Below are 18019 nucleotides of genomic sequence, written 5' to 3'. Positions count from 1 at the left end.
TAGTTTAGTTTTACCATTAAGCTTAGTTGTTTAGAGGTTAAGATGTTTTTAAGTCTAGATAGATGTTTTAAGTTGATAATAATTAGATATGACAGATATTGATTTACATTTAGAATTTTAGACTCGCCAAGATAGGAAATATGACTTCAGAGACTGGAAGAGCTCTGTGTCAGGTCTGGGTGTGTGGTTGATAACCCTTGTTTACTAGAAGGAACCACAGCAGGTTTTAAGAAGAAAATAAACTATCAACTCTCTTGGTAGAGTGAGGATTTAGAGAGGATGGGGGGATTGGTTGCGAGAGGAGAGGGGAAAACAGACCATGATCACAAAATCCACCACAGCAGTATCACAGGGGAGGTAGGCAAGGGACTGCTACACTACATGGTAAAGATTAAAAATGCACTACCACAGCCCTAGAACTAAGAAACGGTTGCTAGATATACCTCAGGCACAACAGAGGTCTGGAAGAAGGCCAGAATTTGAGATTTAAAAACACTGTATTTTCACAAGTGCTTAATAAAAACAGCAGTGTTAACATGTAACCATAATTTACACAAATACAAATACAAATAGACAAAATACTATGAATGTAACATTAATATAATTCCTGATTGTTTCATGGTTCTTCTTGCTGTTTGTAGTTTTTTTATGTCTGTGTAATAATATAAATGTGTATGTGTACAAAATAAAAATATTTTGAAAACTTCTCATTACCCTTCCTATTTAACACTTCCTGTCTTATTTTCCCCTTTCCCACTTCATACCTATGTTCTATCTCCATCCTTTTGAAATTCTCTTATAGCTCATTACTAGTTTTATGACTTCTGTGGATAATCTATTTTAAGCAACAAATCTAAATTTTCAACTCTTGCAGCTACATTTTAAAGAGAAAATGCAGCATTTGTCTTCCTGACCTCAGGTTACCTAACTCAGAATGATTATTTCCAGCTTAACCTATTTACCAGTGAATTCTATGGTTTCATTTTCTTTATAGCTCACTAATATTCAATTACGTGCTTCTTAATACAAAAAAGAAGATTGGCTTTGTATGTGACTTTTAGGATTAGCCTTGTAATTTATATAATCAGTAGAATGTTATTCATCCATGTGTGTCACTATGATTATTGGAACTAGTTTCTCACCTTCAATGAATAATCCAATTTAAGCAACATATCCAGTGTTTAAAATATTGCAGCTACATTTGAGAAAGAAAATATAACATGTCTTTCTGACTTCAGGTTACCCACATACATACAGAGAAAAGAACAGGGGAGTCTATGTTTACTGCAATGCATTGTCCTCGGTTGGTAAAAATGTTTGTGCAGCCACCCCCTCCTGGGTTCAGATCCTCCAGCCTTGATGGTCTCTTTGTGGGCCTCTTGAACCCTCTGGCTCCTTCCATTCCCCCATTCTTCCATATCACTCTCACCTGGAGTCCAGAAGCTTCAGTTAATGCTTTGAAGGCTCTAACACATAATTGGATGACCCTGTTGTTTTAATTTAATAGTAAGGTAGCATATCACCATAAAGTTGTGCAACAGATTACAACTACTCATCTGATGGCTAGCAGCAAGATGAAAGGAAGGATGAGATGGATGAGGAGTTTGAGAGTCACACTATCTCTCTTAGACATAACTCTGTGACATAAAGAACTCCAAGCCATCCACACCTCTTAAAAATATTTCATCACCTTCCAAAAGGTGAGGTTCAAGTAGTTACTATATAATATTGTAAATTGTCATTTTCTTTTCTGTGGAACTACATGCACAGATTGTCAATTTTCAATTAATAACTGAGAAATAAATTTCTAGACCTAAAACAAAACTGAAAACTCTTGACTGCATTGTCAAAATTTAACTATGAAATTCTTCTGTGAAAACAATTTAAAATATCTATATTTTCAAAGAAATATATATGACATATCACATGCCAAATATCACATAATTTGATATTTTCATGAGATAGTTTGCAAAACTGTGTGAATAAATGAGAAATATTGCAGTTGTTGTTACTATTCAGATTCATTTATAAAGTTGGTTTATATGAAATCAATTAAGTGGATGGTTTTCCTTACTCCATTATTCCACAGTTATTGGCTTTTCAAACTCTTATAGCTCTTGGTGCTGGTTAGTTTTCTGTCAACTTGAAAAAGCTTCCCTCAGATTGACCTGTAGGCAAATTTGCAGGGCATTTTTTTTTTTATCAATGATTGATTTAGGAGGGCTCATATTACTCTGGACAGTGTCATCCCTGGGTCTGTGCTCCTGGGTAGTATAAGATAGCAGAATGAGTTAACTATGGGGAACAAGGCAGTCCATAGCATTTCTCTATGGCCTCTTTTTTAATTCCTGTCTCCACATTCTCGCTTTGAGTTTCTGCCTTCCCTTCATGGACTGTGACCTGGGATGTGTAAGCCAAATAAATCCTTTCATCCTTAATTTAGTTTTGTTCATAATGTTTGTCACAACAATAAAAATGAAGATATTTAGAACATAAGTATTTCTTATATAAACAAAATAATTTATGTTAATAAATTATAAATATAGTTCATAATTGTATAAATGCTTCACTTTTAAATTAATGAAAACATTTTCTACAAATTTGATTATAAAAATTAGTAAGTAGAAAATATAACTATAGTAGTATTTTATTAGCTACCATTAATTACTATTTAACTACTTTGTTTCAAGTTAGTTATAATTAGTTAGCTAATGATGTATATCATATTAAATAAAACATAGAAATTTTATTTGGAAAAGTATTATACAATTAATTTAAAATGATTAAAATGTAATTGAATTATTATTTAGTATCTAGTGCTTTATTACCTATCAAAAATAATAGCCACATAAAAGTATTTTTCCAATAGTTTTCTCTGTGCTGTACTTAAATAAAGTTGAATTTGGATATATTAGTATATGTATTTATAGTAAATAGGCCCTTCCTAATGATAGTAAACATTTTTATAAATTACTTTTTCATATAAATAGACCTCTATCTCTATATACATACTTTGTGCAAATTAATTTAGCCAGGGAAATGTTCTAATGAAAATTGTACAATATTATTTCACCTGAACCCTCAAATTCATTCATTTCCATATCATTTACAAAATTTTCATATAGTGATGTTTCTCCATCTCATTTCAAAATAATCACTCATCTTTTAAAAGAACCATAATTTTCTTCTAGTTTAATAATGAAAATTGAATTTAAGGTTTACCCTGATCCTTGCTGATTCAGTGAAAGCAAAGGTGTATTTTCTGTTTTGATTGCTGCTTTAGAGAAGTAATAGTGTGTTTTAGTTCTGGTTAATCTTAGACGTTGGTAATAAAGAAACAATTAGCCCAAATATAAAGTGGCATAGTGAAAGCAAAGTGTGTTCATGGGTCCCTTGAGAAAAACTATTTAGCTTTTAACTGTTTCTAATTTTTACCAATGAGCATATAAGTATTTTTACATTTTTTGCAATTCAACTAATTTGTATTGCCAGTAGGTAAATATTTAAAAGAAGAAAAGGAATTCATGTACATATACATATATAAACTATAAGTTATTTCTCTGTGTAATTTTAAATATTCTGTATATCCTTATCTTTAATTTGTTACTTTTCTCTTTATTTTTTTATTATTTGGCAATTTTGTACACTTTACAGTTATTTAGAAATTCTCAAGGTAATACTAATTATCACTTTGGCTCATAGCATCCTCATCTTATATTAGAAAAATTAGGTTGCTTTACTTCAAATTTATACACATAAATTCTGTTCTTCTGTAATTCATCCCTTTTGGGCTTCAATTTTTTCAAAATTTTAAACAATTATTTGAAAAGGTAAAATCTATGTCTGAAGAATTCAAATATTGAAGCTCTTGTACACTAGTTTACATATCTAAATACAAACTAAACCTGCTTGTTTGTCTTTGCTAAGCATTCAGAATTTTAAGAGCACCATAGCCCATATTTAGTATTAGAATCATGTAGAGCAATACAAAACAGGAACACAACATGCCTGCAAAACATAATTAGGTATTCTACAATGAAAATGTACTGAAGTCTCTATTAAAGAATAATGCTATTTGACTGTCTAGAATACAACCCTGTGGTCTTTTCAGATTGAATTTCATAAAAGCCTCATTTCACATATAAAAGTCAGTATTTCCTAAAATTGCTCCACAGTGAGCTTCCAATCTTGGACGACATAGCATTTGTGGAAGTTCAAAGCTACTTCTTGCCCAGAAACTGTGTAAAGCTTTCTCACTCCTGATATCAAGGCAGTATGATATTAGTATAAACATAAGTCCAGGTCTGTGAAGCCACCAAGAGCAGTGTCTATGTCCGTGGTCCTACTTCAGCAGCAGACAACCTTTTTTTTTTTCAATGTGTTCACTAGCTTTATTGAGGAAAGCAGTTACTAATACATATGTATAAAATCATGACATTGTATTGTATAGTTAGTCAATTTTATCTCAATAAAACAGAGAGAGAAAGAGAGAGAGAGAGAGAGAGAGAGAGAGAGAGAGCTAACCAGAAGTCAATAGAGAAAATAAAAAACATACTGATTAATGTATATAAAGCCAATATAGAAGTTCTATGTAGAGGTATCCAATATGCATTTATTCAATGTATATCTAAGTACATTATTACAGCTGCTGTTCACACATTTTAGATGTAATTGCCTCGATAGTCTGGAAGTAGCAGTAGGAACTACTGTTCCTTTTGTTAGTATGAAGCCCTGTGAAAGCATGATCATTTTATCTCTCACAATAACCATGGGCAAGGGCTGCACCATACAGCAGAGGACCTTTTTAATATCACTGGTTTGTACTGGCACTGGAGAATATGTGGTTATACATGGTACTTGCTGTCTCCAGAAATCTTGTGTAAGTCTGTAATCCATGCTCCGGCTGACTGTAAAGGGTAAGGAAGCTACTTTTACCATGGTATTAGCTGAGAAAGACGGACTTAGAAGGCTTCTGTGACAATCCATACACCCATTCCAATGCTCCTCCTGCCATAAAGTAACAATATACACAGAAAACTGCTGATAAAAGCTCTTTAAAATAGCGATAAGGATGCTGAAGTGTAACTCTTCACAATTGATAACTTCTGGCAGAGGTACAGGTGGGGAAGGTTTTTTAAAATATACTTTTATTATATTTCTTTTTAAATATACATTTATATTATTACACATAAATGCAATAAACTACATACAGCAAGAAGAACCATGAAACAATCAGGAATTATATAATTGGTATATTCGTAGTGTGTTAGCTATTTGTATTTGGCAACCTTGAAGAAAACATCTTTCCTATGTTGGTGAGTCTAAATTTCTGAACATAAATCAATATCTATCATTACTATCATCTTAAAATATCTATCTAGATTTTAAAACATCTTAATCCCTAAGCAGATAAGATTAATTGTAAACTAAAATATATGGTCTTCAACCCCATCAGAGACTTGAGAAGGAATGCAACTTAATTACCTAAATATACAGGGAGTGCATATTAGCAGCTTCCCAAAGGAGAAGATGACAGAGACAGTTTGATGTCTGAATAGTCACCCAAAACTCTCTGTAATGTTGCAGAATCATCTTCAGCCTCCTTGCTCAAAATATCTGACAGACATATTTGTTAAGCAGGAAGGGGTTGGCCACCAAGTGTTTGAACATGGTCCAGTGAGTAAGTGGCCAACACAAATTGAATTTTTTTATGTAAACACATTTTATTGAAATATAAAATAATTCATATTACATCTCATTTGCTATCCCATCTCATGCATCCTCCCATTCCTCCCTACCTCCTGCTTTCACCCCATATCCCTTCCCTATGACTGTGACTGAGGGGGACCTCCTCCCCCTGAATATGATGCTACGGTATCAAGTCTTCTTGGTAGTCTGCTATCTTTCCTCCGAGTGCCATTGGGCCTCCCCATCAAGGGGATTTTTGATCTTAGATTGGCTAAGATAAAAATTTCAAGTGACACCACATGCTGGAGAGGATGTGGAGAAAGAGGAACACTCCTTTACTGCTGGTGGGAATGCAGACTAGTGCAGCCACTTTGGAAATCTGTCTGGAGCTATCTCAGAAAACTGGGAATAGGGCTTCCTCAAGACCCAGCTATTCCACTCCTTGAAATATACCCAGAATATGCTCCAGCATACAACATGGACATATGCTCAACAATGCTCATAACAGCCTTATTCATAATAGCCAGAACATAGAAACAGCCTAAGTGTCCCTCAGTAGAAGAATGGATAAAGAAACTGTGGTACATTTACACTATGGAATACTACTCAGCTATTAAAAGCAAGGAATTCCTGAAATTTGTGGACAAATTAATTGAACTAGAATTTATCATCATGAGTGAGCTAACCCAGAAGCCAAAAGAGTCAAATGGTATATACTCACTTATAACTGGACACTAGCCCAAGAGGCAGGTCTCATCAAAGTCTTCACTTACCAGGAAGGTGGTATAGAGATGAACACATCCTACTGGAACTCTAGGTGAAAAAAATATAGGAAATAGGGAAATAGATGGATCCAGAGGGTCCTAGAAACCTACAAGAAGAACACTATGATGGGTGAGTCTGGGCCCAGGGATTCTGCTCGATCTAAGGCACCAACCAAGGACAATACGTGCAGTCATCATCAAACCCCTACCCAGATCTAGCCAAGGGACAGACCATTCTCCACAGTTAAGTGGAGACTGGGGAATGACTTTCACAAATTGAAATTTTCAAAACGTTTTCTTCTCCTTTTTCTGGTTGGGAGGGCAGTCATAGGGTGAGGGGCAAACCTGGGAGGACTAAGGAGAGATTGTGATCCAGGTTCATGATGTGAAATTCCCAATAATCAATAAAAATATTGTTAAAAAGAATATAGATTTGCTACTAAAAGTAACAATCAAGAAATAAACCTTATATTTGTCCAAGTGTTTTATCATTAAGGTCAGTTTTGTAAAAAAAAAAAACATTTAGTCATCTGTATTGTATTTCTGTTTATATTTAATAATTACTCTGAAGTGTCTTTTTACATGATGAAGAACAGAAAATTATAGTGACATGAATATGCCAAAATATTATTTGTCATTATGTGGAAATATATACTGGTTTATATATAAGGAAAAACACATAATTTGTTTCAGGTCATTAGGCTCTGACATAAAAAAGTCGTTTTCTTTCTGATATTTGAATAAATGAAAATCATACAGGTAATAAATAAAGAATAATAAAACAGAAATATAAAATGGGGTATATAACTGCAGTTATGGATAGTATTACTACTTCCTATACAATAAGCATGAAAATTAGTGATAGAGTGAAAAAGGAGTCTTTCTTGTCCCTATAATCTTTTTGTACTGTTTACATTTGTATATTGGCTAATTTGAGTATTGAAATCAGGGCCATATGCAATAAGTCACTCATTTTATTTCTGAGCAACATTCCAATATCCTTGTGCAGTTTATTGTACCTACATGCTATCTCTATTCTGTTACATGGATTTATTTATCATTTGTTTATTTTTTAAGTATGGGTCTCATTATATATTCCTGGCTCGTCTGTAACTTCATATGTAGACAACAAAGACCTTGAACTCAAGAAAATCTGGCTGTCTCTCTCTCTCTCCCCCAAGTGTTAGGATTATAAATGCATGCCACCACACCCAGCTAGCACATGGATTTTTATCAACATTATGGTTACCAATCCCACATAAATTTCTGAGGACATAAAGGATATTTAAGTCCAAAATTCAATATTTATTCCAAAATTCAAATATGCACAACACTTCTACATTTTAAAGTAACTGAAATTGAAAACATTTTATAATTAATTAGCTACAGTCTTTTTTTTCTTTTTTTTTTTTTCGAAACAGGGTTTCTCTGTGTAGCCTTGGCTGTCCTGGACTTACTTTGTAGACCAGGCTTGCCTCAACCTTACAGTGATCCCCCTGCCTCTGTCTCCAGAGTGCTTGGATTAAGGAATGTGCCACCACACCCTGAAGCTACAATCTGTCTTCTTGATCCCTTGAGAGTAACATTGCATCAGATCTTTTCATCAGTGTATCTTGGATTCAGAAAAATTTACTGCGTTAAAGGCATCATTAGGTAGAGAATGGTAAAGCTTGAAATCTATCAAAGGATTATCTAACAGTGGCACAGTAGAGTGAAATCTCCTGGTTGATCTGAGGGTGAGCTATGCACTTAGGGTGCATTTTGCCTTTTCTCTTCCAAACTCAATGCAGTTGTGGTAGCATCACAGACAGGTAACACAGTTGACAAAGAATGTATCCTTTGTGTTTAATATGTAAATACAAAAATAACAAGAAAAGATAAATATGCTTACTGAAAATTAAGAAAATCACATGCATATAAGTACTACGTATTACCTCTTCTTTAGCTGTGCTGAAAGTATGAAGCAGGTTGGAGTGTTCATTTTATGTGGCTCTCGAGTTACTGTTCTCATAAAAGTAAAATGAGAAACAGAAAAGTATTGTGAAGTTTAGTAGTAAGAGAAAAGAAGACATGCATTATTGAGAAAAAAATATATGAGCATTTAGCAAAAGAATGTTAAAATTCACTTGAATTGATTTTTCTTACCAGTGTAAATAAAAACAATTGGTCAATAAAAGCCTAATACTAATTTCTGTCTTTTTGCTCTTCCCTTCACAAGCGTGCCATGTCATATGAACAGTTTGGAATATAATCTTGTTACATAAAACTCTTCATACCTAGCAGTACAAGGAACACTTTCTAGAAGTACAAAATATCATTATCTTCCATTGTAGACAAATATGATATAGTTAGCCCACATGTGTTATCAATCTTTCAGGAAACATATAACCCTTTGATTATATTTTGACTTATTTAAGGAAATGATTCTTAAAGTAATGTTAACTCTCTTCCAGTTATGTTTGATTATGCTGAATGCTCTAGATTAGCCTTCTCTCAGCCTCTTGTAGGAGGAGGCAAATATATTTAGTGTTTCAATGACGTAATCATTTATATGGGTCACTATTTGTAGAAAATGAGAATTATAATGGCATGGTCAATTAAAATATCTGAAAATTTTTCATAGTGTATGAACAAATAATTTAGTTATACATGAACGAAAAGTGGTTTCTACTTAGCCTGGGAAAGATATATCATAACATCTTTTCTAAAATTCTTTTTGTAGTATTATTTTAATTTTAATTTTTCTTTACATTATAAATTTAAAATAATGGGACAAACTGAACAAATTTTAATATCTAAATATCTAAGCAGTTTTAATAAATCTTAAAAGACAATAATTGTATCCCATCCTAATATGGAAATGAATAAGTAAGAAACATTAGCCAATGAACTGTCTTTGTTTGAAGAAGTTATAGTTATCATTTTTCTTATTTAGCCAATATAAACATTAATGTACTCTTTCTCTGGAGCCATGAAATGTACTTGACATTTTTAGTGGATAACTGTAAGTAGATTGTTTTGTCTTCCTTGTTTCATTTAAAATACTTTATTTATTACTTCTACTACTATTATTAATTTGTGTGTTTTATGGGTATGTGAATGTAGTTATGCATATGCTGCATGGTGCCCATGTGGAGATCATAAGACAGCTTTTAGGACTTGATTTTCTACTTTCACAAAGTGTTTTAGGCCTGAACTTTTCTTTTGTTTATGCTAAACTTTGTATACTACAGATTAGCTGATTCAGGAGTTTCTGGCCTATGTCTCTGACTCCACCATCTATTTTGCTTTAGGAGCACTTGGATTATAAATGTGTGCTACTGAATCTGATTTTAAAGAACTTGGGTGTTTCTAACAGGAATCAGGCTGTTGGGCTTGAATAGCAAACATATTTGTCCAAATGAACCATCTCACTGGCTTTGATTTATCTTTCTTGTTACAAATTTCCTGTAAGACGTTTAGTTAGAGTTGATAAAATTCATGAATTTAAAAACATCTATGAATGAGAAAACTAAAAACTTAAGAAAACATCTTCAGCAAAATTTCAATAGAACTTCTATTTAGCTGCATCTTAACTGATGCTAGCAAGCAGGCTGTGGAAGAGAAAGAAGTTATGTACTGAGTGAACATGACTTTGCTTCAATGCGAGGCGTAGAAATGAAATGCTTTAACATAACTTTTATTAGTTTCTCTTCAAATACAAGCAATTATTCTAAATGTATGTTATAAGATTGTCTTCAATGTTAGTGTAGCTCTACCAAACCTTTTAATTATATCATATTCTCTTATGCCCAAGAATATGATTACATCAATGACAAAGAGTCCTTAAAATCTTTAATAGATTATAACTTCCATAAGGTAACTCCTATGACTTATGGGCTTATTTTTGTACAGAGGCCATCAACATGCCACAATAAATCCTTAAGTGTAATTAGAATATGGTGTCCAAGAATCAATACTTGAGTCTAAAAATTTGATGGATCATAATGAGGAAAAAGGAAGAAATTCTTTCTAAAGATGTTGCATAAAAGTCCGAACATAACACTAAGATAAGAACTGGACAACAGAAAAGGATTTCATCCAGTAAGATGAAGTCCAGCATGTCCAAATCTACAAGGAATTATTATTACAAAACATGTGCCTATTCTGCACCTGAAATACTTGAGAAATCTGGAGAAGTATTTTGGGGAAAATTTCTAAAGAAAATTTAATTCATATTTTTTCCTGAAGCTTATTACAAAATGCCAATACAGGAGCTAAAGAGATGGCTCAGGCATTAAGGGAACATATTCTTCTTGCTGAGTATCCGGGTTCATTCCCCCACATACGTCTTTCATGGCTCACAATAGCCCTTAACAGCAGCTCTGGATCCAGGCCTGAATTCAGGCCTCTGGACCCTTCAGACACCATCACTCATATGCACATATCCATATATAGAAACAGAGGTACACACATAGACACATAATTAAAAATAATAAATACAAACTGAAATTCAACAACGTATAAGTTATGTTATAGTCAAATATTTTATAAGAGAATGAATATATTTAAATAGAAACAGTATAGAACACAGTTCTGCATATTACATTTTCTTACTTTTGTATTTATTTATTTATTTATTTATTGAGGTTATAACATAATCACATAATTTCACCCTTCTATTTCATCCCTCCCTAACCCACCTATACGCTGTTCCTTGTTCTTTTTTATTAATTATTCTCTCTCTCTCTCTCTCTCCCATCTCTCTCTTTTTCTTTCTCTTTCGCACACATACATGCACACACACACACACACACACACACACACACATAAATAAATAAATACAGCCTGCTTAGAATGTAAAGTTACTTGTATAAATGCTTTCAGGGACTGTGTAATCAATTGTGTTTTTTCCATGGGAAGGACTATTTCTTCCCTTCTTATTATTCCTTAGTTGCTTATGGTTTTTTTGTGTATAGTTGAGGCCTCATGAGCTTTTCTCTTTTCACAGGGGCATGTCTATTCTTGTTATCCTTGCTCAGCTTGTGTTTAGGGAATCATGTTGACAATAATTTATGAGTGTAGCTTCTAACATTTGTCTATTAGACAAAATTTTGCAATAAACCACCTGTTCCTCTGACTGGTACATTTTTTTCTATTCCTGTGGCAGTGTTCCCTGAACCTCAAAGTCCAGGAGTTGTACTGTAGATACATCCAAAAAGACTTGACTCCACAATGGAATTTTGATTGGTTTTTATTTTCTGAATTTGTCTCTGTCTTTTCCATAAGGAACTTTCTTTGATAAGATATGAGCACTACACTTATCTGTGGATTTATGGACAGATATTTAGAGTGTAATTAGAGATTTTGCTGGTTTAGTAATTTTCTAGTGATTCTGATTGTGGGTTCTTCTCCAAGATGCTCTCAGATAGCCCTGAACAACTACTAAAAAGAGGTTTCTCTTGATAGGTGTTGGGATTTTTGTTAGATTGTCTTGATTTGGGTGGAACATTGTCATCTCAGATGGGAAAATTTCACTTAAACTATATATGTATACTTATTTATAAACTTGTTTGTATTATAGATATTTTTAGGTAGAGAGTCAATAGTTTGATACCTTAAGAGCATTTAAAAATATTTTAATGTTATTTGGCTCTCTTCTATCATTTTCTGTATTTATCTCTCTCCCCTCCTAATTAGATGCCCCCATTTTTGCCATTTCCACCATCAGATTACTTTTATCCTTCTAGTTCTTTCTCTATTGCTCCTCAATCATCAACTCTAGCCATGACCTATTTTTATTTTCATGGTTTCTGCAGTTACTTCAGGATACGAACTACCATTTCAAATAGAACCTCTGATGAAAGAAAAGATGCAGTGTTATTCTTTCTAGGTCTAGGATCCTCACTCAATGTCTAATTTCATCCATTGGCCTACAAAGTTCATGATTTCATTTTTTTTAAACAGCTGAATAGTGTTCCATAGTGTATATATATACTATATTTTCATTATCCATATATTGGTTATAAAATTTTAGATTGTTTTCATTTCCTACATATTGTGAATAGCATAGTGATGAACATGGCTAAGTCCATATTACATAATTATATACTATCATATATAATTTGTTATAGTAAAAGATCTTATAAGACTATGAATATATACTATAAATTTATATATGTAAATAGCAAAATTCTGCTATTTGCCATTTTCTTATTAATCCATAATCATTTTAATTGTTTTTAATAAAAATTAAAAATAGTAAAATACTGTTAGAGAAGGTCATTTTATTTTACTTTATTATTATTTAATTAATTTATTCAGATTACAACTCAATTATTATCCCATTCCTTGCATCCTCCCGTTCCTCCCTCCCTCCCACTTTCACCCTATTCCCCTCCCCTAGGTCTATGACCAAGGGGGACCTCCTCCCCCACTATATGGTCATAGGCTATCAAGTCTCATCTTGGTAGCCTGCTTATTCTTTCTGTGAGTGCCACCAGGCCTCCCCACCAAGGGGAGGTAGTCAAATATGAGGCACCAGAGTTCATGTCAGAGTCAGTCCCCACTCTCCACATAACTGTGGAGAATGTCCTGTCCATTGGGTAGATCAGAGTAGGGGTTCAATGTTTACTACTTGTATTGTCCTTGGTTAGTGGAATAGTTTGAGCAGACCTCCCTGGGCCCTGATCGACCCATCATGATGTTCTTCTTCTAGGTTTCTAGGACATTCTGGGTCCTTCTATTTCCCCATCTCCTATATTTCTCTTACCTAGAGTCCCAGTAGGATGTCCTCACAACTATCCCAATTTCCTGGAAAGTTAAGACTTTCATTGGGCATGCCTTTTGGGCTAGTGCCCAATTATAAGTGAGTATATACCATGTGAGTCTTTCTGTTTCCGGGTTAATTCACTCTGTTTGATCATTTCTAGTCCCATCCATTTGCCCACAAATTTTGGGATTTCCTTGTTTTTAATAGCTGAGTAGTATTCCATAGTGTAAATGAACCACAGTTTCTTTATCCCATCTTCAACTGAAGGACATTTAGGCTCCATGTTCATAGAAGAAGGTCATTTTTAATCTTCAAATAGCAGCTTTTTCTTGCTCAGTCTCTCACACTAATTGTATATACAATCAAAACATAGTGTACATGTATGTGACACGTAGCAATAATAAGTGGTTTTCTTATCTCAATAAAATTATATTTCTTCATAATAAAGCATATTGTAAACTTTACCATACAGTATCATTGGATAAATTAAAATTAAAGATCAAACAAGATTAAGCAAGGAGGATCACACATAAGATTTAATCTCACAACTCTGATTTAGATATTGGAAAAGGAAGACTTACCTTTTATCTCTTAGCAAATTGAACTTATATACTCTTTTATGATAGATATATAAGATGGTATGTAATAGACTATGAAAAATGTTTGCTATTTAGAACAGAATTTACCTTATTCTAGAAAACAATATCTGAGTTAAAAGATTAATTGATTGTACCTGAAATTTGATTAAAAAGTCACACAAGTGAAAGTAAAGAGAGGTGAGCTGAAAAGACAATAAGAGGCTTATTTTCAAAAATATGTATTTGGTAGTGAAACTTATTCAACATTGTTGACCTAGAGAATAAGGTTATAAAACAACAAGAGTACAACAGTAATATATGAAAGTTCTCAAAAAGAAAGATATTCTTATACATGCAAATTTGAGAGTTAAATAACAAGTAACATTAAACTAACCCTTATAATTAATTTATATTAGAGAAATTGATATAATATTATATGTTACTACACTGAAATGAGCTGTAACTTTGACATGAGAGATAAGAGAAAGTAAATTTTTTCTCTTACTAAAATTCATTATGATTCTAATATGTTATGTTTTTAAAACCACAGTAGTGTGTTCTTGATTGCCTAGATTTCCAAATATTAGCAAGCAAAGAAAAAAAAACATAAACCCTAGATTCACCACAGTAACTTAACAGTCTCATATCATATTTTTCTTATGATTTATATTATTTTTTAAATCTTTGGTTGTCTGTTAAAAGTATTCAAATATTATGGCACCAATTTGAAAAGTATATTTAACATATTGGTATAATCCATATAGGTCTGTATGGGCTGGCTCCATACTACTTTATTGACATATTTCATACCTACTGTGATTGGCATTGAAATGTAAATGTCTTTTAAAATGTTCTATGTTTGCCTGCTTTTAGACAGTGCGTTATAATTTCACAAAATAATAGTCAGAAGTCTGTGTGTAATATGATTTTTTATAATGTCAGTAATTAAATATGTTTTGCAACTTCTTTATTTTTGGTTGATTCTAATTATATAAAATATGTAATTAAAAGACTAAGTAGGACCAAAGGGAAAATATCTGAATTAAATATTTGGAGCTGTGGAGAGATTAAGAGCACTATCTGTTCTTCCCAAAGTCCTTACTTAAATCCCCAGCAACCACATGGTGCCTAACAAACATCTATAATGAGCTCTGATGCCCTCTTCTGGCGTGCAGGAAAACATATGGGCAGAATACTGTACATACAATAAATAAATACATCCTTAAATATTTAACATGCTTGAAATTAAATAGAAGACTAAAGACAAAGTGAAAATTAACTGCGTTGTATTTTAGTTATATTTTAGAATGAAAAATATTCATTTAATAATTGGGTATTTTATGATAATTTTACAACTAAAAAAAGCATAATTTCAAGACCATTTAAATCTGCTCAATTAATGAATACTTTGCATATCATTTTAATTATCAGTTAATCAATCTTATTTGGGCATAACTAGAAATTTTACCAAGTCTGCATTTATTACTACACACACACACATGCGCATATATATACTTTTAGATATTTTTAGAGATCTCTTGTTATACTAAATGGTTATTAAATGCATGTTAGTTCACTGCTTTTTGTAGCTTGTATGTTCACTAAAGATCTATAATTTATAATTATGGCATACTGGAAAATGTATACTATATTAACTATCTTCAGATATTTAAATATATATTTATAAATAACTAGAAAAACACATTTCATAGAATTATGCATTTTTGAATAAAGGGTGTTTAGTTTTAACTGATTTTTAACCCAAACATATACTTAGTGAGTTAATCAATATTTGAGACAATGTAAGGTATATGGCTCATATATTTAACAAATGGAATCTCTACAATTCTAGCTCAGAGATGAGACCAAATCATGAAAAAAAGACCAAATCATGAATTATTATAGAATATAGACATAGTCAATTTTATAAAGACTGACTTGTTTAATACATCTCAAATAACTGTTTGATATGTTCATGAGTATGTAATAAATACAGTCCATTTTATGTTATATAGTAAAATTCTCGTTGGATGCTAAATTTCATACGAGGTTATAGTTGTAATAACAATTGTTGTAGTCTAAAGATGCTGATTCATTTGTTAATCAGGTACTGCCTCTTATTAAGTATATACCTTTTGAAACATTACATATTTTTAACCCTCAGAAATTTTTATTCTTTTTTTAAATAAAGTTAAACAATACAACAAAAATTCACAAGTTGCCTCCTTGTCTACCCCTGACTTTCCTCCCTCCCCAGTCCTCAGCACTGGCTCCCTTTGGTTCACACCCCATACAGACACAGGGCACCAAACTGAAAATGAAACTGCTCTAAGTCATGATGGAGGAGGTGACCAGTCCACATTCATGATTAAACTGAGCAAGTCCGCGTTTTCTGGTTCACGATTAAATTTAGCAAGTCTCCATTTTCAGGGTTTTGAGTAGTTGCAGTTCATTAGCCAAACTAAAAGAAGAAATTCCTTGGGCCAGGTGCTTCACAACTAAAAGACCCCAGGACCACCAAAGAATGTCTTGCAGATGTTGTTTGCATCAAAATTGTCCATATTTATGCCCTCTTCATCCAGGTCCTGTCCACTGTCATAATGACTCTTTTTTTTTTTTTTTTTTTTTTTTTTTTTTTTTTTTTTTTTTTTTTTTTTGTGATCACAGAGCATGGTAAAAGCCTCTCCCACCTCCTTGAACTTCTCCTCCTCCATCTAAACCTCAGCACTGGATCCACTGTGCCGATCTGTATGGTGCATTAAGGCCCGCTTCTGATAGGCTTTCTTGATCTCGTACTCAGAAGACTTTTGTCAACTCCCATCATCTTGTAGTTATCTTTCCTCTTGCTCTTCTTCAGATCCAGCTGTGCATTCTTAAGGAGCTGCTTGTGCTATTATTATCTGTCTGACACATTTTTTCATAGTGTCGCACAGCTTCTTCATACTGCTCTGTGTCCATGTATCACTGAGTTCTTCTCAGGTAGGCTTTTATTTAAGTTTCATCGACCTCTACCGCATTTGTACAGCCTTCTATGGCATCTGCTAGTTTCCTAAGCTTGGAATTAACTGTACCCCAATTACAGTAGAGTTGAGCATTTGTTTTTATGTTGGGATTTATCCCCAAGGTTTCTGTGTACAGTTCATAGGCTTAGCTTGTAATTCCCTTCCATAAAGACATATCTTGATGTTGATGCTTTATTTTCCTTGTGTTTTTCTAAGTACTAATATATGAAAGCATATTGCAAAATATTTTTCTAGGGAGCACCTTTTACCTTGTCAGCTTTCTGGCTAGTCAGAAATTATTGAACAGAATGAACTTATCCTTCACTGTCTAGTAATTTCAGATCACAAGTTATCTAATAGATTTTCCTACTTTAACTCAAACAATATTTATGGCATCTTGTTATGATCAAGGCACTATACTAGATTAGGAACATAAAAGTAAGACAAGGTTTCCACTCTCAGTTTTGTACAATTTAGTGTGCTCTGTAAAAGCTGTGCCCATATATTTAGATGATCTGTATTACATGATTTAGTAAAGAACATGGCCATGATAACATTTAGTAAAAAGCACATTGCTATTTGCTTATATTTATCACAGTATCTTTTTCCTCTGGGAGAGTTCAATGAGTATTTATCAATGCCAATTCTATTATTCACTCAACAGTTTTGGACACTGAAAAGCTGAAGGAGGAGAACAATGAATGCTAAAAACACACAGAGGAAGGGGATGCAGGGTACCCTGATGAGACCTGATAAGCTCTCAACAGATAGTGGGGTAGGAGACCCCCATCAGAGGTCTAGTGGAGGGGAGTAGGGCAGAAGAGGGTGGGAGAGTGGGAATGGAAAGTTAAGAGTGAAGGGATAACAATTAGGATATAATGTGAATAAATTATAATTAATAAAATATACATAAAAAGAAGAGAGAAAGTGAATAAATTAACTTTCTAGCATGAAGGAAAATGGTTGGTTGAATCATTGTGGTATCAGTGGAAGCTTTCTCATGCCTTTTACATAATGTAGCAAGCGATAATTAACTTCAAAAGCTGACTTATCACAAATTGCAAGATCATTTATAAGAAGAAATATTACTTTTACAAACTAACAGTCTATGAGTTAGACTTATCAACAGGTGTAAAAGTTATGTTTCAGATCAAATATAAATTAAGAATGTCATTATAGTTCATTATCTTCTTACTCAATAATAGATAAAATTATATGTTGAATTTACTTTTCACT

At 32.9% G+C, this 18019-nt stretch overlaps 1 protein-coding gene and 1 pseudogene across 2 annotated transcripts in view; one reads left to right on the top strand and one right to left on the bottom strand.

Annotated features, from left to right (window-relative positions):
• The window catches only part of Il1rapl1 (interleukin 1 receptor accessory protein like 1), a 1408761-nt gene that overhangs the window by 332567 nt on the left and 1058175 nt on the right, over positions 1 to 18019 (top strand). The window lies entirely within an intron of this gene.
• Positions 16234 to 16950, bottom strand: LOC127184591 (dnaJ homolog subfamily C member 7-like; annotated as a pseudogene).

This window comes from Acomys russatus, chromosome X (assembly GCF_903995435.1).
Source record: "Acomys russatus chromosome X, mAcoRus1.1, whole genome shotgun sequence".
Classification (NCBI taxonomy): Eukaryota; Metazoa; Chordata; class Mammalia; order Rodentia; family Muridae; genus Acomys; species Acomys russatus.
Note: the sequence above shows the minus strand (reverse complement) of the source record. Positions and strands in the feature narration are given on the sequence as shown.